The sequence below is a fragment of the Callorhinchus milii genome, unplaced genomic scaffold, assembly GCF_018977255.1.
Source record: "Callorhinchus milii isolate IMCB2004 unplaced genomic scaffold, IMCB_Cmil_1.0 Scaffold6, whole genome shotgun sequence".
Lineage (NCBI taxonomy): Eukaryota > Metazoa > Chordata > Chondrichthyes > Chimaeriformes > Callorhinchidae > Callorhinchus > Callorhinchus milii.
The window spans coordinates 15050788-15074652 of record NW_024704747.1 but is presented as its reverse complement, the minus strand read 5'-3'; the positions used below and the strand labels follow the sequence as shown (position 1 = coordinate 15074652).

At 42.9% G+C, this 23865-nt stretch overlaps 1 protein-coding gene across 27 annotated transcripts in view; it reads left to right on the top strand.

Annotated features, from left to right (window-relative positions):
• Positions 1 to 11062: 11062 nt before the first annotated feature.
• Positions 11063 to 23865, top strand: part of LOC103176858 (poly(rC)-binding protein 3) — a 112786-nt gene continuing 99983 nt past the window's right edge. For 6 of the 27 annotated variants that reach the window (XM_007890657.2, XM_007890655.2, XM_042336409.1 and 3 more), the window contains exon 1: positions 14813 to 15196. The gene's annotated coding sequence lies outside the window, so the exon portion shown is untranslated. Of the gene's footprint in view, positions 11145 to 14802; positions 15197 to 23865 lie in introns of those variants that run through there. The other 21 variants (XM_007890681.2, XM_007890680.2, XM_007890666.2 and 18 more) reach the window with 11 other exon arrangements.

Sequence of the window (23865 nt, the reverse complement as noted above, 5' to 3'; positions counted from 1 at the left end):
AGGTGCAATAGGCCAAATGGTGTAAATTTCTGTAGTTCTAAAGGGCCCTGCGGGTGCAAGACTAGGGCAAAATACCAGAAAGTTACGGGTTAGAAACTCGAAGTTCGCTGAACTCAACTGGAGCAACGGTTGTGATGATGAAATTGGGTCAGTGGCCCTGGGTTATTATTATCTAGATCTCCTTTTGTAAGGGGTGTGTGTGTGATTGTGTGTGTGTGGGTGGGTGGAGGGGCGGTATTTGTATGTGTGTGTAAACATTGAGTAAGGACAGAATCGGGTTTGGCTTTGATGCCTGTGGTTGAATTGTTTGCTGACACATAGTACAAAGGCTCACACTTGAACACTGGCCACTTGTGCGATTGCCAGAGGGCGTCAACGGGCCTAATAAAACTGGCTCTGACTTCCAGGGTCATTGGTCCAATGTTACTCAGGACGATTCTATGAAAGATGAAAGAATACCAGGTCCAGTGTTAAACATAGCACTGTTCCTGACACCTGCATTCTGCCCCAGTGGCAATGCTGAGAGATCCTAGTTCTCACAGTACAGTGCTGTGGTGGAAGCATAATCCTAAATGACATAGGCAATAGGTAAACTAATGGCATGTGGACGACTGCAGTATCAATCGTACCATTGACTTTCTATGTTAGGCAAGTTAGAATTTAATGGATCTTTGTTAATAATAATAATAATTCTTGTCTTTGATATAGCACCTATAATATTAAAGCTCAAAGTAATTATTTTAATTAATTTTACCGTAATTATTATTAACAAGGCAGCCAATTTGCAAACAGTGATGTCCCACAAATGGCCATTATTTGAATGTTCAATTTACTTTGAAGACTTGTTGGCCAGGACACCTAGCTCATTTCATCTTTTTGAATAATGGCATAGAATCTTTAATAATACTACAACATTTCATTTGCTTACATTTTGATATGGCACTTTCTCATGTCAAAATGTCTCAGAGCGCTTCAGAGTTTTCTGTAAGATGCGTTGATTGTATTTGTGGGCAAAGGCAGCCGCAATTTATGCCTATCATAAGCATTCACAAAATCTGGGGGATTGTTGCCCAGGACACAGTGAGAAACCTCCCGTTTTCTGATGTCACACAGGTAAAATATTACAAATAAGACATTCAACAACAACAGCTTGCACTTATTTGGCCCTCCACTCAGGGTAGCGTCTCAGAACTCAGGGATTGGGGGTGGGGGTTGGTGACTGCAAGCACGGTTGAAAAGGAAGGTTTTCAGGCAAGACTTGAAAAAGGGGAGGCAAGGTGGAGGGGTTGAGGGAGAGTGTTCCAAAGTTTTGGGACACAGTGGCTGAAACCGCGACCTCCAATGGTGAAGTGGAGGATACGAGGCCGGTGCCAGTTGAGTGGAGGCACCAGGTAGTGGATTGGGGAGTGAGGAGGTACAAGAGGTAGGGAGGTGTCAGGGAGTGAATGGATTTGAACACAAATTTGAAGATCTTGAAGTTGATCCGTTTGGTGATGTGGAGCCTCAGAGCCTGACCAGAACTAATGATATGGGGATATTTGTTGGCAAATGCAGAAGCCAGTGTTGCACATAGCGATGTCTAATAAACAGGCATGAAGTGAATGATAATTGTACCTGGTTGGCCAGAATATCAACACTCTTCGAATAGGGTTGTGGGTTCTTTAACATTCACCAGAAGAGACGAACGGGGCCTCATTATCTCATTTCATCCGAAGGCTGTCACCTCTGACAATGCAATGTTCTCCGCCACTCAGTACTTCACAGGAGTGTCAACATAGGCATGAGCCTGATGTGGAGCTTGACCCCACATCATTCTGATGCAGAGGCAGGAGTGTTAACAACTGTACCAGTCTGACACATAAAGCGAATGTTTTGGGATGATCAATTTCTGAACATATTGAGAAAAAAAATCAGATTCCCACATAGCCTCATGTCAATCTTGCCTACTGAAACAAGCTCTATAAGGCAGAGAAAATTACACAGATATTCTTCTTTTACCTCAGTCGTAGAACAAGTCTTTGATTTTCACGTTCAAACAAGGGATGGCAAATGACTTGCACACGACAGATATCCATTTCCCTCCAGTAAGACTCTTGACGTTTACGACAAAACCACTGAGGGATGCATATAAATGAGAATGGCATTATATCAAGTGCAACAACAACAAAATTACATTTGAATAGTGGCTTTCACGTCGGGAGGACGACCCAAAGTGCTGGACAGTCAGAATTTCAGACCCGAGCTGGGGGTTGGGATCGGGGAGGGTGGAAGGCGATGGGGAAGCAGGGTGATCGAAAGCATGGTCGAAGAGGAGGGTTTTGAGATAGGTCCTGAAGGAGGCAAGGGAGGGGACGAGGCGGAGGGACTATATGTGATGGAGTTCCAGAGGGTGGGGGCAGAATGGCAGAAGGCCCACCTGCCAATGGTGGGGCGAGTGAGACGAGAGACATGAAGCAGGCCGGAGCCCACCAAATGGAGGGAGTGGGCAGGATGGTAGGGGGTTAGGAGGTCGCAGAGGTAGGGGGGAGTAAGACCATGGAGAACTTTGAAGGTGAGGACCAGGATCTTGAACTGTAACCTCTGTGTGATGGGAAGCCAGTGGAGTCAGGGGATGGGGGAGATAGGGACATGGAGCCTGGTGCAGGAGAGGACACGGGCTGCAGAGTTCTGGATGATCTGCAGCCTATGGAGGGAGGAGTTGTGGAGGCTGACAAGCAAAGAAAATGCATAGTCAAGCTTGGATGTTATGAAAGTGTGAATGAGGTTTTTTGGTGGCCTGCTGGGTGGGACAATGACAGAGTCAGGTGATGTTGCGGAAGTGGGGGAAGGTAGAGCGGGTCATGGCACGGATGTGGGGTAGAAAGGATAGTTGAGGGTCAAATAAGATGCCAAGGTTCTGGAATGGCTTAGTAAGGTGGAGTGTGCAACCATGGATGATGATGCTGTCAGAGCCTGGTGTTGAGGCGCTGACGGGAGCCAATCAGGAGAGCCTCGGTCTTGTTGGTGTTCAACTGAAGAAAGTTAGCTCTCATCCAGGACTTGATGTCCGACAGACATTCTGTCAGGACAGCAGTGGTCCTGGAATCAAGGGTGGAGGCAAAGAGATACAATTGGGTGTCATCCGCATACGTGTGGAAATTGACCCCATGTCTGTGGATGATGTTACCAAGAGGGAGCATATAGATATTGAAGAGGAGGAGCCCTGAGTAAGGCTGCACAAGATGGTGCGGGGGCTAAAGGAAAAAGCGTTTGTGGAGATGAAGTGGAGGCGGTGTGAGAGGTACGATCTGAACCAGTCAAGGACAGAGCCATGAAGATTGAGGTGAGAGGAGAGGCGATGGATGAGGATAGAGTGGTCGACAGTGTCAAAGGCAGCAGAGATGTGAAAGAGGATGAGGAGGCAGAGGGAGCCCTGGTTGCAGATGGATAGAATGTCATTTGTCACAAGTGCATTACACAGACTGTGATCAACAGTATAGTTTGTACTGTACAAGGTGCAGAAGGCTTCCCTTGTTAAACTGAATACTGTAGAACACTACATTGTAATGACATTGAGAAACTCCATGTAGCGCCTTATCACATCGCCGAGATATCTTAAAGCGCTTCACAGAATACACTGTAAAGTGAATTGACTGTGTATTTTGTGGGCGTAACACGGCAGCTAATTGTGCACCACAGCATCCCACAAATAGTCATGGATTGAGTGACCAACTGATTTTTTTAAAGGAATTATTACCCCTGGAAAAGCGATCTGCCAATCGACTAAACACCGGGTTCCTACTTAATGCTAAGTAAACAGAGACGTATGGAGTAAGGGAACTTGCCCACATTTCGCCCTGCCGGGAATTGAACCCAGGTCTCTCGAGTGCTCTAACTGTTGTGCTACAGGAATCCAATTGGATGTGGCAATTGCAAGGTTTGCAAATCGATTAGTAAATAGCATCACTACAGATATAATTGTATAAAAACTTTGAAATTCCACGGATACCGATTTCAGTTTCAACTTAATAATAATAATAATCCTTACATTTGATATAACGCTTTTCACGTCTTCTAGACGTCCCAAAGCGCTTCACAGAATATACTGTAAAGTAGATTTGACTGTATATTTGTGGGCGAACGCGGCAGCCAATTGCGCACAGCAATGTCCCACAAACAGTCATGGATTGAAAATGACCAATTTATTATTGTTTTGTTTTTTTGGAGGGATTATTATTAGGCGTGTGGAGTAAGGAAACTTGCCCAAGGTTTCGCCCTGCCTGGAATTGAACTCAGGTCTCTTGCTTGCAAAGCGAGTGCTCTAACCACTGAGCTACAGGACTCCACCAAAGTTGGTGCCTGAACAGATTTCCAAAGGGTCCACCATGACACATTCAAGATTTGCAATTTACAAATCCTTTTGCAAATATCGCAGACTAGACCCATTGATGCAAGGCTCGTTAAGTTTCTATTTTCCGTGCTTAGTTTAAGAAGAGGGAGGTCTTTCTTCTCATTCACTTAAAATGAATTGTGATCACCAGGAAAGCTCTCCTCAGAATGTAAGACACAAATCTATCTCTTTCTCTATCCCTATTTCACCTTCTATCTGAATTTGGGTAAAGCAAGCTCACAATAATTCACATTTATGCAATGCCTTTCATGTCAGGAGAATGTCTTAAATCACTCCGCATAGCTGACTCGGAGCATGAGCAGTTGGGGGAGGGGGTGTTGACCAGAAGTGCAGTTGAAAAGATTAGTCTTATGGTGGAATTTAAAAGCTGGGAAAGAGAGGACAAGCCAGGGACTCTGTGATGCAATTCCAGAGAGTGAGGACAGAATGGCTGAAAGTGGAAAATGGAATGGATCAGGCTGGGGACATGAAGCAGGACAATATTTGCTGAGTGGAGGGAGCAGCTTGGGCATTAGTTGCAGTAGGTCACAGAGGTGAGAATGGGGTGGGAGATATCCAGTATTTAAATCCAATCCACATTCAGAACCCTCAACATGCCTTTAAAATCTGCTCCCAAAGTAGTTGAAGTCATTGTCCAAGTCTGAAAAGGCTCAGATACCAACAATGCGGACATCTGGAGTTGAAAGGTTCTTCCATTCAAATCCTCAAGAGACAGGATTAACCTTCAGTTAACATTGACAGGGAAATAAATGAAGGCCAGCATTCTCATTAAGGGAGGGAATCATTAGACAGTATTTATGAGGTCAGGGGAAATGAAAGGAGTTTCCTTTCTGCTAGATGTTTATTTTCCAGAACAAAGGAATGGATAAGGGTTAAATGGTTGCCATGTGAAGGAAACATTCAGGACTACATTGTTTTTTGTTCTATGAACAAGAATCAATCATGCTGGACAGAAGCTATCAATATCAAAAATTGCAAAGACCTAAGATCTTGCAGCAAACTATTATTCTGGGATTCTTTGTCTTAGATGATATTAAATCAATCTTTCAACTCAGTATCTGACAACATTCTCAGAGCAAAACTTCAAACCCTCTGGTGAAAAGGTAGGGATTCTGACAGAGAAGGCTGAGTGATCTCTTAATGCTGTCAACCACAGTGTCAGTTCGGCTCGGTTGGTAGCACTCTTACCTCCATATCACATGATTGTTGGTTCAAACTGCCTGTCACGGCTTGAGCTCACAGTCGAAGGTGACACTCCAGGGCAGTACTGTGGCAGCTCTGCATGTCCTATCAGATGTGCCATCTTCCAGACAAGATATTAAACCCAGATTCTGCCTGTTCCAGGTGGTCGTCAAAGATCCTGTGATTCTACTGTTTTCGAAAAGTTATATATTGTGATATAGAATGGAAACAGGACATTCGGCCCAACCAGTCCGGCAGGTTTTTAAACTCCACACGAGTCCCAACCCTCCTAATCACCTTTCCCACCCCACTCTATTCTCTTCTGCCTCACATATTATTCAAGTTTTCTCTTAAATATGTTGACGTTATTTGCTTCAACCAGTTTCTAGCAATTAGTTCTACATGAAGAAGTCCTCCGAAACTCCCTAATAGATCTTCCACAGGCTAAATTATATTTATGTTCACCCATTATGAACTTACAAATAAGTGCAAACAATCTATTTAATATTCGCCCTATCAAAGTGAAGGGAGGTTTCCTGGTCTTAACGCTTCTGTCTTACATTCTAACATGCTGCCCAACTCAGGGTGCACAGATAGAGGAGGAAAAGAGGAAACACAAATGTAGAAAAAGTATCCAAAACAGGGCTTGTTTATGGGACCAGATTTATATAAAAAAAACTTACCCTTTACTATATTTGGGAGGTCCTCCTAACGTGAAAAGCGCTACATGAAAATAAATTTGTATTGTACATTGTGCTTCTGATCTCCCAAGTCCATAAATGATGCATAGTAAAGTATGTACATTAGGAGTTTATAATAATAATAATCCTTGCATTTGCTATAGCGCCTTATCATGTCGTTCAGATGTCTCAAAGAGCTTCACAGACTATATTGTAAAGTGAATTGACTGTATTTTGTGGGCGAAACACGGCAGCCAATTTCGCACATTAGTCTCCCATAAACAGTCATGGATTGAGATATTTTGGGGGAGGGATTATTATCCCCGGAAAGTGATCTGCCAATCAACTAACAACTGAGTTCATACTCACTGCTAGGTAAACAGAGGCGTGTGGAGCAAGGTAAGTTGCCTAAGGTTTCGCCCCAACCAGGTATCGAAACCAGGTCCCCTTGCTTGCGAGGCAAGCTCACTAACTACTATGCTACAGGACTCCATAGCAGAGATGAGGCCTAAGACAGTCAAGGTGTCAAAATTCCTGTTATACACATGCACTAGAAGTCATTATTCCTATTAGATTACACATTTGTTGTCTGCCTAAGGAACTTTATTGTAGTACGCTGAGGGATAAGAAAAATATTGAAAGAAACATCAATTTGTTCCTGAACTGAACATATTGGTTGCTTATGAATATTAATAACCCAATACTCAATTATATATAAGGAGAACGGTATGCACTCTATAATTATATTCAAAGGTTTACTGCACTTTGTATATTGAACTCTTACAATGTTAAATTTAAAAAGCTTTCAGAAAAGAGATAAACATCAAGCAATCAAGCTTAAAGACAAACCATGCAGTACAATATATTGGCAACACAAACAACGTATTAAAGATAATTATTGCCCTCGACTGATGACATCTGCAAAGTTTCAAATGAAAGGCAATATGTCTTCGAGCTACAAGGGAAACAAATAGGTTGAAAGAGAAGCACAAACTGGATATCTCTGGAGTGACAGCCTGGCTCAGTGCTTAGCATTCTTGCCTCTGAGCCAGAAGGTAGGTTCAACCCACAAAATACTCCTGTAAAGTGCTTTTGACTTGAAAGGCATTATATCAAATGCAAGTATTGTATTGTTATCATCATCTTTTGTCAATGTTCTTGTCCTTTCTTTCCCTCCTTTCCAGAAGACACTGTTTCCTGTTGGAGTATAGTTGCACAGTTGCTGTCCATCCTCTTGAACCTTTTTGAAGTAGGCATTCTTTATGTATGAGCCTAGGCAGTGAGTGTGGTCAGGGTATTTCAAATATGGATGCAGTGGCTCTGATATCAAGTTCATACATCTTTTATATTTTTGCTGTTGTCAGCCATAGCCCCATGTTGCTTGCTGTTGCTTTTGAATGAGGTGACCATAGGTTCTGAGAATGCATCTTCCTCCCCATTTGCAGAGCAAACAGTGCCGAGTGCAGGATAGCAAATGGCAGCCCTGCTGTGGCCAGAGGACAAACGGACAGCCCTGCTGCTGCGGCTGCTGCTGGGAGCGTGTGGGCAGGGCAGACCACAGCGATCAGTCCACCCATTGCATCCCAGCAGCACCTTCTTTACCATTGGCCTGTAATAGCACTTTGATACATTACCTTACTTGAATGAAAGGCACTATGTAAATGTAGCTGCTATTGTTGGATCTTTGCCAGTGATCAAGCAAAGCATTGTGCAAAACTTAGAATCAACAGTAAGTTCTATTTGGATGTTTTTGGAGTAGTTGGATTATAAACACCACACACTCATTCATGAACCGCAAGGTTTGGATTTGGACTTCTTTTAAAGCAAACAAGTATAAATAAAAGAAAGCTGGCTTGCTTGTAGTCTGCTTTAGGTTCAGATAACAATTTGCTTTTGAGACTCACTACACAGTAAGAACCTCACCGTCCTTGACCTAATTATAACATTGAATCTTTTGCCCAGATAGAGGTGCCTTTTAAAACTGAGCAAAGTTCATGCATTATGTGTTGTAACATTCTTTGCAAACATATTTACAAGGATGAACTTCTGCTGCTGCATTAAGCCTCGCTTAAGTCTTCCACATGAATCTGGTTGAGATATTTATTACATTAATTGACTCTGAGTAGAAACAAGGAGCAAAGACAGATTTTCAAATGCCTTTAGGTTACATTTAGGTTTCATGTGCCAACAATGCTCTAAGAAGGATAACTCTTGTATATTTTTCAAGAACCTTTCACTACTTCAATCACATATTTCTTAAACAACAATGAGAACAATTTCAGGATTAAACTCTGACATGTGCTCATGGTTCATGAGAGAGTTGGTTCCAGTCTGAATCAATAGATTTCACCTTCTGGTCCCGGGAACAGATAGCTCACTTGGATTGTTCAGTAGAGTTATAGAAATAATACAGCACTCTGTCTATAATAGAAGTTATCCTGTCCTCCCCAAATAGATAATTATTTGGGGAGGACAAGTTTGTAGGGCTATGGGGAGAGAGCGGGGGAATGGGATTGATTTGGGTAGCTCTTTTCAAAGAGCTGGCACAGACACTTCTTATGCTGTATAATTCTATAATTCTATGATTCTAACTAATGAGGTTTATTTAATTTGTCAGTACTATTTAGCAAGAGATTTTCTATGCCTTGGTATGTAAGGGAATAGAAAGGTATCGAAGAGAGGATTAAGAGGGGTGGAGACTCAGGTAGACTATGAACACTGGCAAGGACTAGTTGGTGGAATGGCCTATTTCCGTACAAAATCCTATGTTTTTTTATCTTATGTACGTATTTCTAAGTACTGTATGTAATTTGTACCTATATAGTCCTTTTCCTCTAGGATGAGTATCACAAAGCACTTACAAATATGATACGGAGTAGCAAACGGAGAATTAAGAATGTCAACCAAAACCAGTGATTAACCAGTCAAAGAGATGCGATTTTAGAAGTGGTTTTAAGACATGAAGAGAGGAAATAAGGCAAATACATTTTGGAAGAGAGTTTCAGAGAGATTTGACCTCCAATGGTGGGCATAAAGTGAAGTATCAACAGAGCACTAGATTTAGAGGAGCTTGATAAGTGAATAAGGCTGGATGAGATGCACAAGTAGGGAAGGGTGAGATCATGAAGGGATTTGAAGGTCAGAGCAAGGTCACAGCAAAGTCGATCCACTGTACTCTAGGGCCAAACAGTTGTAAGGTGGATTTATATCTAATTTATAGTAGGAAATCAGAGCTAAATAAGCAGAAATCAGCTGTTGCCTGCTACTATGCATGATTTTGCACAAATCATTGTTGTGGAAAGAACCTCTTTGGTAAATTAACAAATGTCGAGTCAGAATGTGTTTCACTGCATCTGTGTCTTTGGCTTAACAGACAGCGACATTAAAAGTAAAGGCAGCAGTCACCCAAATACTTCCATCAGGCTGGGAAGATGAGGTCCTCATCTTTTACTTTTTTATAATAGTATGGATATCAAGGTTTACAAAGGCATTGTTCTTCCTAGTAAGCTTTTCTCACTCTCCAATATTTCTCACAGCTGGGGAATAATAATAATCATCTTTGCATTTGATATTGCACTTTATCACATCATCACTGTGCAGTTGTAAGGAAACACAGTAGTTGATTTGCACAAAGCAATGTCCACAAACGGCCATTAGGATGTCAGTCTGGCACAGTTGGTAGCACTCTCATCTCTGAGAATTGTGATTCAAGACCTATGTCAGGAATGCAACTCACAGTCTAGGCTGACACTCCAACATAGTTTTGGAGGAGTGGTGCATTGCCGGAGGTGCTGTCCTTTAGATCAGACGTTTAACCAAGTCCCGTCGGCCTCTTCAGATGGACATTAAAGATCCCATGGCACTAGTTGTAAGGAGAAGGGTGTTTCTTCTGCTGTCCTGGCCAACAATCCCTCAAATAAAATTGGTCATTCACTTCATGACTGTTTGTTTGAAGGTTACTGTGTATAAATTAGCTGCCACATTTATCTACAAACACAAAATCCCTACACTTCACAGCAAAATCCTATGAAGAACTTTGAGCTGCCTTGATGATTTATTGCATTTCTAATATTCACATGATAATCTATAGCTGAAATGGGTTGCCAAGAATGATAGTGCATGCCAGGATACTGAGACTTATTTAAGAAGTTTTAATGGGAGGACAGTGTGACAGGGGTATTCTGAAAGGATGAGATCAAATGGGCTGAAAGCCCTTCTTCATTTGAACCAATCTTGTGAAATTTCAGAAGTTAGGTCACTATCTCCTTCACCTCCCACACATACGGTGTCCTGTTGTCTCATTTTAGACTTGGGAAATGGTGACAAACCCATTTAAATCAGATGCAGTTCGGATTTATTTTTAAGAGTGACAAACTTCAAAACAGGTGATACTTTTTATTTTGGGGCATCAGGCTGGTGTCTGAAACACGTGGAAAACTGTCAGCAGGTTTAATAATCTCCCAACTAAAGCGGTGAAAGTTCAAATACACTCTATGTAGTTTCCAAATGTTTCCTTTGTCCAGAATGGAGTGTACACCGTCACTGTTACCCTATTCTTGCAGGCCGTAGTAATGTGTAAATAACATATATAACTATATAATAGTTTTGAAGGGAAATGGAAAGGCCTGCTCCTTTAAATGGGTTCTGTGGCAGAAGCTATGTGCAAAAGACTTAGCCAACAGGGTACATGAGGTACACAACTTGCAACAATGCATAGGTCCAGGGCTGTTTGATTGACAGTCAGTTAACATGCAGCCTGGAGAGTGGAATTGCACGTGGGCATCAGCGCGGGAAAAAGCCCTCGCATTCGCGTCATACGGTGGCGGAGTTACACGCCTAGAAAGACCAATGCTCAGCACTCCTTCTGGTCGCTAACTAGTGGTCGTCATCTGGTACGTACTGATATGTACAGGGCTACTGTACAGTCAGGTTGGTTTAATATATCTTTACTAATCTTTGTTACAGTTATGTGTGATAGTTATATTTGATCCCATTGTTGAATATCTTAAGTTGTTGTATTCCTTATATGCAAGTTAGCCGAGGGTTGCTGGGTCTTAATAAAGAGCTGTTGTTTCTACTGAATGTATCTCGACTCTCTGTAATATTCTAAAACAAGAAAGAGTAAGCACTTCAGAGTAGCTGTCGACATCAGAGTTCTGGTAGTGTGAGCAGACCCCGATTAGACATCCCAGTTACCGGGCACATGAGTTAACTGGGAATACCAGTCTGAGTGTGTAATTCTGACTTGGTTGAGTCAACTTTGGAACAAGGACTCACCTGACAGGGTTAGGAGAAAGCAGAGAAAATTTAGTACGAAAGCGTTGCTAAAATTTGCATGTACATCAAGGAGTGAAAACTGTCGCATTTGGCACCCAACATGGAGCTCGAGGACATTGAGGTAGAGCTTCAGAATTTATTTCTGCTAGAGTATAAGGATAAGATAATAGTAGATGCAGTAAGCGACCGGATCAAATTACTAACACATAACATTCCGCGTTTCGCTAAACATACAGGGCGAACCCACCGAGAAACACGGTGGGGGAATGGCTATATGAACGAGGCGTAGCTACTACCAATTCAGTAACTCAAGAGAGAATTGGGATTGTAAGAAAACGTAATGAGCCTGACAAAGGAATAGAATATTTAGGAGGAGGCACAGAGCAAAATTGGAAGGGAAACCTCACAAAAACACTCCCTCAGTTAAAACCTAGGATAAAGCCCTTTCTAAGGGACCAGCGGAACGTCTGATAATTGGTTCCGCTCCCAAATTAAGAGCGGAACAGTTTCTGTATTTAAATACGGTGCAGACTATCTCCAAAAGGCACAAATGGGAGCAGCAGTTTTCTCTTTGGTATCAGGGCTAACAGCAGGAATACATTTAACTCAAAAATATAGAGAAAGTGCAAGAAATGCAACAGAGGCTTTTGAGCTACAGAAACAAATGCTTTCTGAAAAATATAGTAACAGAAATAAACATAGCTTTGTGAGTAATGCAGGCTGAGGAGGTGAGTTTGTCCAACCAACAAAGATGTTATGGTGCAATCAAGGTTGGATGAGGCAGGACAGTTGTCCCAAATAACAGAATTAAAACACAGTTAAGTAAGGAGCTCTTAAACGAGAGACCAGAAGTTTTGATGAGTGCAAATTGCCTGCAGGAATAAACCCACATGGCAAATGATAATGGTGTACAGCTAGGGAATCAGCCACACACAGAAAGTGTGCTGGGGCTTAAATCCTTGACAGGCATGATGCCTGAATTTAAAGAAATTGAAAGCTGGTTGGATTCAGTGATATCAATAGCAAAGTTGGTAGTTTTACTGAGTGCAGATTTATTTGTAATCAGTAATTAACAAACGTTGGAGGGACCTGATCAACCCTGAGTGGGATAATTTGGTCATGGTGCTTAGTGAAATTAAACGAATGGTTGTACGAGAAAAAGGGCTTCCAGAGAAAATAGACCGAGTTAGGGCATTAGGAAAGGGACATTCCAGAGTTCTAGCATCCCAAATTACCAAACTATTTTCAAAAGAGCTCTGGGAAGAGATGTTTCTAATGGCACTGCCAAAAGATAGAAAAAGTTTGGTCCTTGCTTTTGATGTAGATCCACGTGAACCAGAGCACTGGGACTTAATAATTAAAAGGTGGAAAACCATTACCGTTTTAATTATTCTGACAATTTATTTGATGAAAACGATAACCCTATATTTAATCGCAGTAAACATTTCAACACGCTGGAACCACCACCCTTGGGTGCACAGGGAGTTAAAATGGTGGAAAGCGGAATGGGGTCTAAGCCTTGTGGCCAGCAGGCCGACCAAATTTATTTTCAGCCGAGAGTCTGGTCGGACTCGGCAGAAAAAATTCAGGATAAGGCAGAGAATTCTCAAATCCCCATGGGTACACGATAGGACGGGCGATCCTTCAGTGGGTGTGAGCTTTGCGAATTGACCCCATGTTCTGGTTATTATATGTGGAAAAATAAATATAAATGGTTTTTATAATGTATAACGGGAAGTCAGTGGAGTCGGGCAAGGATGGGGGTGATAGGGTTACAAAGTCTGGTGCAGGAGGGGGCTTGGGCTGTACGATCTGCAGTCTATGGGAGGGAGGAGTAGGGGAGTTTGCATCGTCAAGCCTGGATGTTATGACTGCGTGTATGAGGGTTTCGGCGGCCTGTGGTGTGAGACATTGGCGGAGCCGGGCGATGTTGCAGAGAAGGGGGATGGCAGAGTGGGTCATGGCATGGATGTGGAGTAGAAAGGATAGTTGAGGGTCAAACAAGACGCCAAGTTGATGAAGTTGAGACGGTGTGAGAGGTATGATCTGAACCATTCAAGGACAGAACCATGAAGGTTGAGGTGAGAGGAGAGGCGGTGGAGGAGGATAGAGTGGTCTACGCTATTGAAAGCAGCAAGGAGGACGAGGAGGCAGAGGGGCCTGGGTTGCACATAGACAAAATGTCATTTGTTATTACAGTTCAAGATCCTGGTCCTGACCTTCAAAGCCCTCCACAGCCTACCTTTCTCCCTGACTTCATAACCCCTTACCAACGTGTCTGCCCCCTCCACTCAGCAGGCTCTGGGCTGCTTCATGTCCCCTGCCATGCCCACCCCACTATTGGCGGGCGGGCCTTCAGCCACTCTGCCCCCACCCTCTGGGACTATCCTACAGTCCCTTTGCCCCCTCCCTTGCCTCCTTCAAGACCTGTCTCAAGACCCTCCTCTTTGACCGTGCCTTCAGTCACCCTCCTTCCCCACCCCACCAGCCCTCCACCCTCCCCACCGGCCCTCCACCCTCCCCGACCCACAGCTTGAGTCTGAAACACTGACTCTCCAGCGCCTTGGGACGTCCTCCCGGCATGAAAGGCGCTTTACGAATGTAATTTTGCTGTTGTAAGAAAGTATGGTCACTTCAAACCACGACCGTTCGTGGGACACTGCTGTGCGCAAGTGGTTGCCGTGTTTTACCCACAAATATACGGGCAATTCACTTTACAGCATATTCTGTGAAGCGCTTTGAGACGTCCGGAAGACGTGATAAGGCGCGATATCAAATACAAAGATTATTATTATTGTTGTAAGGGGTATTGAGTATCGCGCCTCCTCATTGGCTTTAAAAGATGCTGAGGTACCCGCGCTGTGATTGGCTGTGTGCAATGAACGCCAGTGTCGGGGACAGGGCGTGGCTCAGTCCCCGCTGCTGATTGAGCCGCCGGGTCGCTAGGTTCTGCTCTTGTCCAATGAGCGCTTCAGTCGGAGATGGGCTCTTCGGAGACTTGCCAGCGCTGGTTGGCGGATGAACTGTGATCTGCTGATGGTCCGCGCGGTGTTTCCGGCCTCGGTCGACCGGGGCCGCCATTGGCTGCCATTGGCTGCGGCTACAAGGAAGGGGCGGGATGAGGGAGGGGGGGCGAAGCTTACGTGCGATTGGCAGACAGGCAGTCAGGAAAGCGATTGCTGATTGGCCGCCGAACCGGCTGTGCGGCGGTTGGGCTCGCGACTGGCGCTGGGATTGGTTGACGGGGAGGGCGGGGCAGTGCGGGGCGGCGGTTGGGCTCGCGCTGGGGGCTGTCAGTCTCGTGCAGCAGATCAGTGCGTGTCTCACTGAGCGACTGTAGCCCGCGGCTGGTGCTCGCTCGGAGGGTTTTCTTTCCCCCCCTTTTCCCTCCCCTTTCCTCAGTCACCCCTCCCCCGAACCCCGCTCCTGCGCCCTCACCCGTGACCTTCCACCCTCCTCCTTCTCCTCGGCCCTCCTCCATCGGGTGACTGTCACGCTCGGACGGGACACACAAGGACTCTCGTCGATCCCCCCCTCCCTCTTCTCCCTCCCTCTTCTCCCGCCCCAACGGCTCCTCGTATCCGGGACACCGGCAGGTTCCCGCTCCCCTGACCTGACCCGCCCTTGTTCCCGGCACTGTTCCTCTCCTGCCCGGACGTTGGACTCGGTGAGTTTCATTCTCTCTCTCTCTCTCTCCCCCTGGAGGGAGCTTTCAGTGTTGGTGATGTTGCACTTTTGGACTCCTGGATTCTTCTAGTGAATGAGGGTATCGACGTGTCCCAAGTCACTGCTCCATAGTTCTGCTCCCAAAGTTGCTTGTGTTTTATTCTTATTTGTGCCTTAAGTAGGTGATCGCTGAGGATATTGGCACGTATGAGTGAGTGTGCTCTGGGCATGTTGGCACTTGTCCTGTGTGTGAGCATGTCCTGGCTATGTTGGCACTCGCCCTGTGTATGTCTATGTGTGCCCCTTTAGTGGGCTCCGGCCTGCTTCACGTCCCCTGCCCGCCTCACCGTTGGCAGGCCGGCCTACTGTTACTCTGCTTCCCCCTGGAACTCCATCCTGCAGTCCGCCCGCCCACCCCCCCCACCCCCCGCCCTTCTTTTGCTTCCTTTCAAGACCCTCCTCTTTAACAGTGCTTTCGATCACCCTCCTTCCACCCCCTGCCTTCCACCCTCCCCGATGACGACCCCCAGCTCGGGTCCAAAACACTGATTGTCCAGTGCCTTGGGTCATCCTCCCAATGCGAAAGACGCTAAATAAGTGCAATTTTGTTGTCGTTGTTGTCCTGGGTGTGTCAGTGTGCCCTGGGCGTGTCAACACTCACCACATGTGTGAACGTGCCCTGGGCGTGTCAGCACTCGCCACATGTGTGAGCGTGCCCTGGGCGTGTCAGCACTCGCCACATGTGTGAGCGTGCCCTGGGCGTGTCAGCACTCGCCACATGTGTGAGCGTGCCCTGGGCGTGTCAGCAATCGCCACATGCGTGAGCGTGCCCTGGGCGTGTCAGCACTCGCCACGTGTGTGAGCGTGCCCTGGGCGTGTCAGCACTCGCCACATGTGTGAGCGTGCCCTGGGCGTGTCAGCACTCGTCACATGTGTGAGCGTGCCCTGGGTGTGTCAGCACTCGCCACATGTGGTGTGAGCGTGCCCTGGGCCTGCCTGCTTTTGCCGCATTTGTCTGAGCGTGCCCTGGGCTTATCAGCACTCGCCAGACGTGTCGGCACTTGCCGCATGTGTGTGCATGCCCTGGGTGTGTCAGCATTGTGTAAGAGTATCTTGGGCGTGTAATGTGTGAGTCCCTGGGTGTGTTGGCACTCACTAATTGTGAGAGGGGCTAGGCATATAGTCACTTGTCATGTGTGAGACACAGGCCATATCGGCACTTACAATATGTGTTGAATCCTGAATGTGTCAGCACTCACCGTAAGTGTGAATGTGGCTGGACCTGTTGCCATTGATGAATGTTAGGCCCAGGTCTCTCGTCTTGTGATTTTAACTTGGGAGAGGGGGAGGAAAGAAAAAGTTTCAGAATGACTTATTTGTTCGAAGTATATTAGAATTTTTTTTAATGATGTTGAAATATCCCTCCCTCCGCTCAGCAGGCTCCGGCCTGCTCCATGTCTCCCACCTGGCCTACCCCATCATCGGCGGTCGGGCCTTCAGCCTCTCTGCCCCCACCCTTTGGAACTCCATCCTACATTCCCTTCGCCTCGCTCCCTCCCTTACATCTATCAAAACACGCCTCAAGACCGCCCTCTTAGACTGTGTCTTCAGCCACTCTTATGCTTTCCACTCTCCCTGATCTCTCCCTCCCCGCCTTGGGTCCACATCTTTGACTGGCCAGCGCCTTGGGATGTCCTCCCGACATGAAAGGCGTAATTTTGTATTGTATCCTCTGGACTGGCCTGATAGCTGATCTTGAAACACCTGACCTAGGACAGAAAAATATACATAGACAGAACAGAATACATAGTTCTGCTGACTATGCAGTAATACCCAACCTTTGCTAATGTAGTGGATACTGATGACCCTTGAAACTCAATATTTCAACAGTGGTTTCATATATGTTTAAAACTATTTTCTTGATTTTGAACTGAAACTAATTTCCTTCCCCTTTAATCAAACCTATATAGTACAGTATAGTATGCAAATAAATGCATAAAAGTTGAACAGTGCCAATTGTAGCTGTTTAAAAAGTATCTGCCTACTGCAATTTGGTTACATATCTTAAATATGTAAAAATATTATATAATTTAAGGGCTCCAGGAGTATAAACATAACTGTTCACTTTGGATGTTTCTCATATACAGTGGTGGGAAACAAAAGTGGAAAAACTGCTTTCATTAAACAGGAAATCTTAGCATTGTTTCCAGCCTAAATATATGCAAATAGTTTTCTATTTAAAATTGCGGTTACCTGTTTGCCACTTGGATCTCAATCTTTTCAGTAACGCTGCTGTATTCTAAAATGTGAGTTCACATAGAGCAAGTACCATTGAAGTGCTAGGGAAAGTCTAGCAGATTTGTTGGTAACCATCAATTGTTTAGTTATCCTCTGAATCGTAGTATCTTACACAACACGTGTATATATTTGTAAAGCAAGTTTACAAAACACTACTATACCACATTGATACTTTTAAGAAAACATTTTGTTTCTTAAAATCGATTAAAGATAAACATTTTGTAAAGAGACTATTCTGGTAATTTATTGGGTCACTCATTCCATGGCTGTTTGTGGGACACTGCTGGGTGCAAACTGGCTGCGTTTCACCCACAAAATAGTCAATCCGCTCTACAGTATACCCTATGAAGCGCTTTGAGGCATCTCGGCAACGTGATAAGGTGCTATATCACATGCAGGATTATCATTAATTTTCTAAATAATAAATGACTTGTAAAGTGTATCTTTTCAACTTTGCTTTTGCCAATATCATTGTCGATAGAGGTTTGAAGAATTACCAGGTCAGAAAGAGTGAGATTAGCAGTCAGTTGCTAGAGTGTTTCAGCAATTTTGCCATTTCAATGTTATATGCTAATTCAGTTCCCTTGTGCTGTACATATTGAGGGTTAAGATAGTTCTGATGGTCTCAAAATGTTTCCAAACTTAAGAGCAAAATTTTACATCAAGTTAAGATTTCACGTTGAGAGTACATGGGTCAATTGGGATAGCTATTGGGAGTCGCTGACTTTTATTTTGAGCCTTAAGCCTAAAGGGATTAACTTCAATTGTGAGAACTCCCGCCCTGGTTCAGAGCATCAAAATCAACATATTGGTGATTATATGTGTGACATTTCTGCCGTCTATGACTTGTGCCATATCAGTTGATGTATTAGCACACTATAGAGTTGAGGAAACCTAATTTCATTAAAACAATTATCATTGAACATTTTAAACTTGGTTATAATACACTTCTAAGAAATGAAAAATAGTAAATATCTTGGGTGGCGTGGTCTTGCACAGGAGGAGCCTGTCATAATATGCCATAAGAATAGCCGGAAAACAATATGCCACATGTTCGGTTACCAGAACTATGTCACAGTGAGATGCAAAATGAGATTTTAACAGACGGTTGTTTTTTGTATCATCTTGTTGATCACTTCAGGAGGAGCTATTGAGGAGTGTAAGGTAACTGAATTAGCATAATGCTTTGTTATCTGGTGAGCTGTTGAATTGGATACAATGCTTCCTTAGTGTATGCAAATGGCATGTTGTGAATGGATGCTTTATTGCAAATCCTGGGGGGTCTTCAGGGATCTGTGCTTGGTTTTATTCAGTTATGTTTCACCAGTGCATCCGGTGTCATCAAAGTGTTGAAAGCTAGCAGAGCAACAACTACAACAACTTGCAATTGTATATAGCGCCCTTCACGTGGGGTAACATTTTGAGAGCAGTTGCCAAATCTTTGATTAAGTATAGAATTTTAACAGTGAATTTAAAAATCATCTCCCAATCTCTGGGATACATACCTAAGTCAACTGTACAGAAGGCTCAACCAAACTATCTATGTTGCATTCCAACAACTATTTTCATTTATATAGTATTATTCGTGCAGGATACTATATAAATCTAGACGTCTCAAAGCGCTTCACAGAATATACTGAGTTGACTGTATATTTTGTGGGCAAAACACAGTAGCCAATTGTGCATAGCAGTGCCCCACAAACGGATTGACTGACCATATTATTATTTATTTTTGGAAGGGATTATTACCTCCAGAAAAGCGATCCGTCAATTGACTAACAACTAGGTTCCTACTCATTGCGAAGTACACGGAGGCGTGTGGAGTAAGGAAACTCGCCCAAGTTTCCCTGTGCCCGGGAATCAAACCCAGGTCCTCTCACTTGCAAGGCGAGTGCCCTAACCACTAAGCTACAGGTTTCCACAATGGCAATGTCCCACAAACAGCCAATAAAGTTAGTGACCAATTTTATTTTGGGACACTAGGGCACTTGAGTAGTGCCATGGTATCTTTAACATCTACCAAAGAGACAGATGGGACCTCGGTTTAACATCTCATCCAAAAGGTGGCACTTCCGAGACTGCAGCACACCTCCACCGCTGTATTGGAGCGTCAGCCTAGAGCCCTAGATCCTATGAGTTCTGAGTCCCAACATGGGGTTTGAATCCACAACCTTGAACAGAGGTATTTGTCGCCAGAGAAAAAATGTTGAATCACTAGAGAAGTTTAACTTATAAATGGGTTCAATGGCTGTTTCCACTGGATGGAGAGTCCATAACCAGGGGACATAAACATAAGATAACTAGGGATCTAAAAGAGAATTTAGTAGGAATTACTTCATGTGGAGGGTAGTGAGATTGTGGAACTGATGGACAGATGGTCGAATCAGATAAGTTCTAGAGGAAACTAGACCTTCATGTGAGGGAGATGGGAATAGAGGGGTATGGGAGGGAGTAACGAATGGGTGAAGACTTGTGTAGAGTATCGTATAAACACTGGCATGGACTAGTTTGGCCAAGTGGCCTGTTTCTGTGCTGTACGTTCTTTTTAATTCTCTTTGTAGTTCTTTGGAACCTTCTAATTTGGTGCTGAGAGTGCTACCAACTGAACTAGGCTGACATCGGATATTAAGAGGTATCATCCGGTACAGTGCAGCATTTTCTGATGTGCCATCCTTTGCATGAGATGTTGAATCAAGGTCCTGTTTTCCTGTTCACGTGGATGTTAGAGATCCCATGGTACTATTCAAAAAGGAAAGTTTCTCCTGGAACAATTCTCAATAATTCCCAGTTGCAAAAAAAAGTCATTCACATCTTGTAGGCAAATTAATAGTGACAGTTAGTTCCAATTTAAATATAAAAACAATCTTAGTTAGAAAAACAGCTTTGTTCTACCAAATTTATTTTTATATATGAATTTTGGAAGGTGTATTTGTTGAGCTATGAATATGTATCATGATATTGCTATGCGTTTAGTACTCACAAGCCTGTTCAGGCAGCTGTAAATGTTTTCCGACCGGCATGGTTTTAAATTATTATTTTGGTACTTCAGATCACATTATAGGACTTGGACTTGTTTTAGTCCTCAGCATTTTTAATTTACTTGCTGCATTTCTGCAGATTTTTCGCAGAAAGCAGTGTCCATTGATGGTGTAAAGTCACCGGCGCAGATGAGTGGGAACCTTCTTAAAAACAAAAATGTAAACAAAAGAGGAAATGACTTTGAATATCCTCAATTGGAAGAGGAGAAACAAAAATAAACAAATGCATTGTGCAGTTTCAGAATGCTAACAGCTTCTTTTATGGAGCTTCTGAGTTTGTACTGTGAATGGAGCTGTCAGGCCAACTTAGCTTCAGTGTTGTCTTTTAGTGTCACCAAATTGAATGGCATTGAACTTGATTATTTTTAATTAAATTGAATGTGATTATATGAAATATGATGAACGTGTTTTTTATCACTTTGTTAGCCATTAACTGAATGGTTTGTTTCCCCATTTGAATTGCTTTTGTAAGTTTTAGAAGAGATGTTAAACTATTGTTTTTCAAAAGAAAAATAAACATTTTAGGTCTCTTTCTGCTTCATTCTTCTAATTTAAAACTAGAGCAAAATTTAGCATTTATTGTAATTTATCAATTGTTTGAAAGATTAATCAATTTAGATGGTACCAAGTTGGCACTTAAATCAATCTACAAAAATCCATCTGTGTTCTACATTTTACAGTTTTATGATCAAATACACTGACAGAAGTAATCATTGTGAGTTAAATATGGAACAAAGTGCTACACAATGTATCAACTAAGTGTCCCAACAGTTGTTCCATGATTTGCAGATGTATTTAAGAGGGATAGAAATAAAATCTACTGTGGTATAAAATAATTAAACATTTGAATAAATGTTTTAACATATTAATAGGTTTAGAGTTTGAGAGAGCTTCATTCGTACTGGGTAGATTCTAGAATAAAGAACACTTGCAGCAGTAAAAATAGGACCTCAAACCTGAAAAGTTAAATATCGATTCTTTTGCATCCAGTATATATTGAGAAGTGTTTTGCTAATGGTTCATCTTATTGTGTTTCTCTTGGAATGGGAGAGTTGCAAGATTATTCTGGTGAAGATTGTCTTTCTTGCCCAATTTAATTTTGTCTTTATGCTTGTGTGTGCTGGGTATCTGAAGTTTCTGTGATGCTTGACAGCTCTGTATCAATGGGCTGTGCAGCTAAAAGCAAATTAGATGATGTTAAAACACTACTGTGCATAGCTGAATTTTCTGTGGGGAAATTGGATTTTGTAGAATTAGATGGCTATCTGGCTGGGTCTGGGGAGAGTGGAGGAGTGAGAGTGAAGTGGTTCTAATCTGGCTTTAGATTTAGATTTATAATGTAGATTCTGGAAACAACAACTTGCATTTATATAGCGCCCCTCACACAGGATAGAGTCTCAGATCACTTTACAGTGGCGTAGTGTGATGCCAAGCCAGAGGGTAGGGGCTGACCGCAAGGACAGTCGAAGAGGAATTGAGGGAGAGTGTCCCAGAGTTTCGGGCGTAGTGGCTGAAAGAACTGAAGGCACAAGGCCGGAGCCAGTCGAGAGGCGACAGGTAGTGGTTTTGGGAGTAAGCAGGGCATGAAAGGATTTGAAGATGAGTTTGAGGATCTTGAAATCGATCCATTCAGCGATAGGGAGCCATTGGAGCCTGTGATGGGGGTATGGCGTTTAGTCCAGGTGAGTACATGGGTGGCGGAATTCTAAATTTTGTGGATAGTGGAAAGTCGCATTACACTTTTATGAATTGTTATATTGTCCTAATGTGGTGTCGAACCAGCCCCTCTTTCTCTTGCTGTTAAAGGTAACTGTTTATAGTATGGAACAAAAGAGGGCGGAAGTGGTGCGGAGAAAAATCATGGCAATTGGCAGCCTGCATGGATGGTGAGGTGGTTTCTAAAACTTTCCCTTGTGTATTACTACCTCACCTGTTGATGTCATGACCCAACTGTACAGCGCCTTGGGACGTCCTCCCGACGTGAAAGGCGCTCAATAAATGGAATCTTGTTGTTGTTGTTGTCATAATAAAAGAAAGTAGTTTTAAAGAAAATTTTAAAATGACTAGATGTACAAAGGCAGTACCATTTATACATTTAATGCAGTAGTTTTGAAAATCTTAAAAACACTTTGCTTCAGTCATTTATAATAATAATATTCCTTGCATTTAATATAGCGCCTTATCACTTCTTTCAAAGAGCTTCACAGAATATTTTGTAAAGTGAATTGGCTGTGTATTTTGTGGGCGAAACCCAGCAGCCAATTGCGCACAGCAATGTCCCACAAATAGTCATGAATTGACCAAACCAATTATTTATTAAATTTTTGAAGGGATTATTACCCCCGAAAGCCAATCGACTGACAACAGGGTTCCTACTTACTGCTAGGTAAACGGGCTTGTGGAGTAAGGAAATTTGCCAAAGGTTTCGCCTCTCCTGGGAATCGAACCCGGGTCCAATCACTTGTGATTAAGTGGTCTAATGGATACGCTACAGTTGATATGATAGTGTATGACTTGCATGACATTATTTTGATGTGACTTTATTTACATCATTTATGTGTTGTGGGTAGAGCTTTATGAACTCTTCAAGGGCTGATTTTTTTTAAGAGTAGAGTAAGATTTCTTTAAAGCTTCAGATGAATTATTAGTTGAGCTCTTGGAGTCAAAAAGGCTTCAGTTTGCCCTATATAAATTCATTTTAATAAAAAAACTTTTGAAATTGTTTTAATTGCTATCTAAAACCTTTCTTTAGTGAATGTAGCGTTTCACCTACAAAATATATACAGTCAAATTAATTTTACAGTATACTTTGAGGTGCTTTGAAATGTCTTGAACATGTGATAAGGTGCTAAACTAAATGCAAGTATTATTATTGACGTGTATAGGAATTGTAAGTAAAATTCTTTTCACTTTAATTTAAATCTGAGTAAAGGTTTAACTTGTCCATGAATGTTTATATTGATCTCCATTACAGTACCATGCGTATTTGCCTTACTTAAATTTTTTTTATTATTACAAAGAGGATTTTTTTAAAAAAGAACCTTTTGATCATTAAGTCAATAGAAATATGTGGAAATGATAATTACAAATGACATTGAGAACTTAAAGCAGTCAGTTTTACTGGAGATTGAGAAGCCATCAGTGCAGCCTATTCTGATATTGTTCATGTAATTGACTCTTATTTGCTTTTGAGACAAATTGAGATCAATCTATTTGAATTTGGACAAGAAATGAGAACTGTACGGAAATCACAAATATAAACATCTTAAAAGCAAAATATGTCAGTCTTATGGTTCTTTTAAGTGGGCTGAAGGAGGTGCCCAAGAAACCTCAC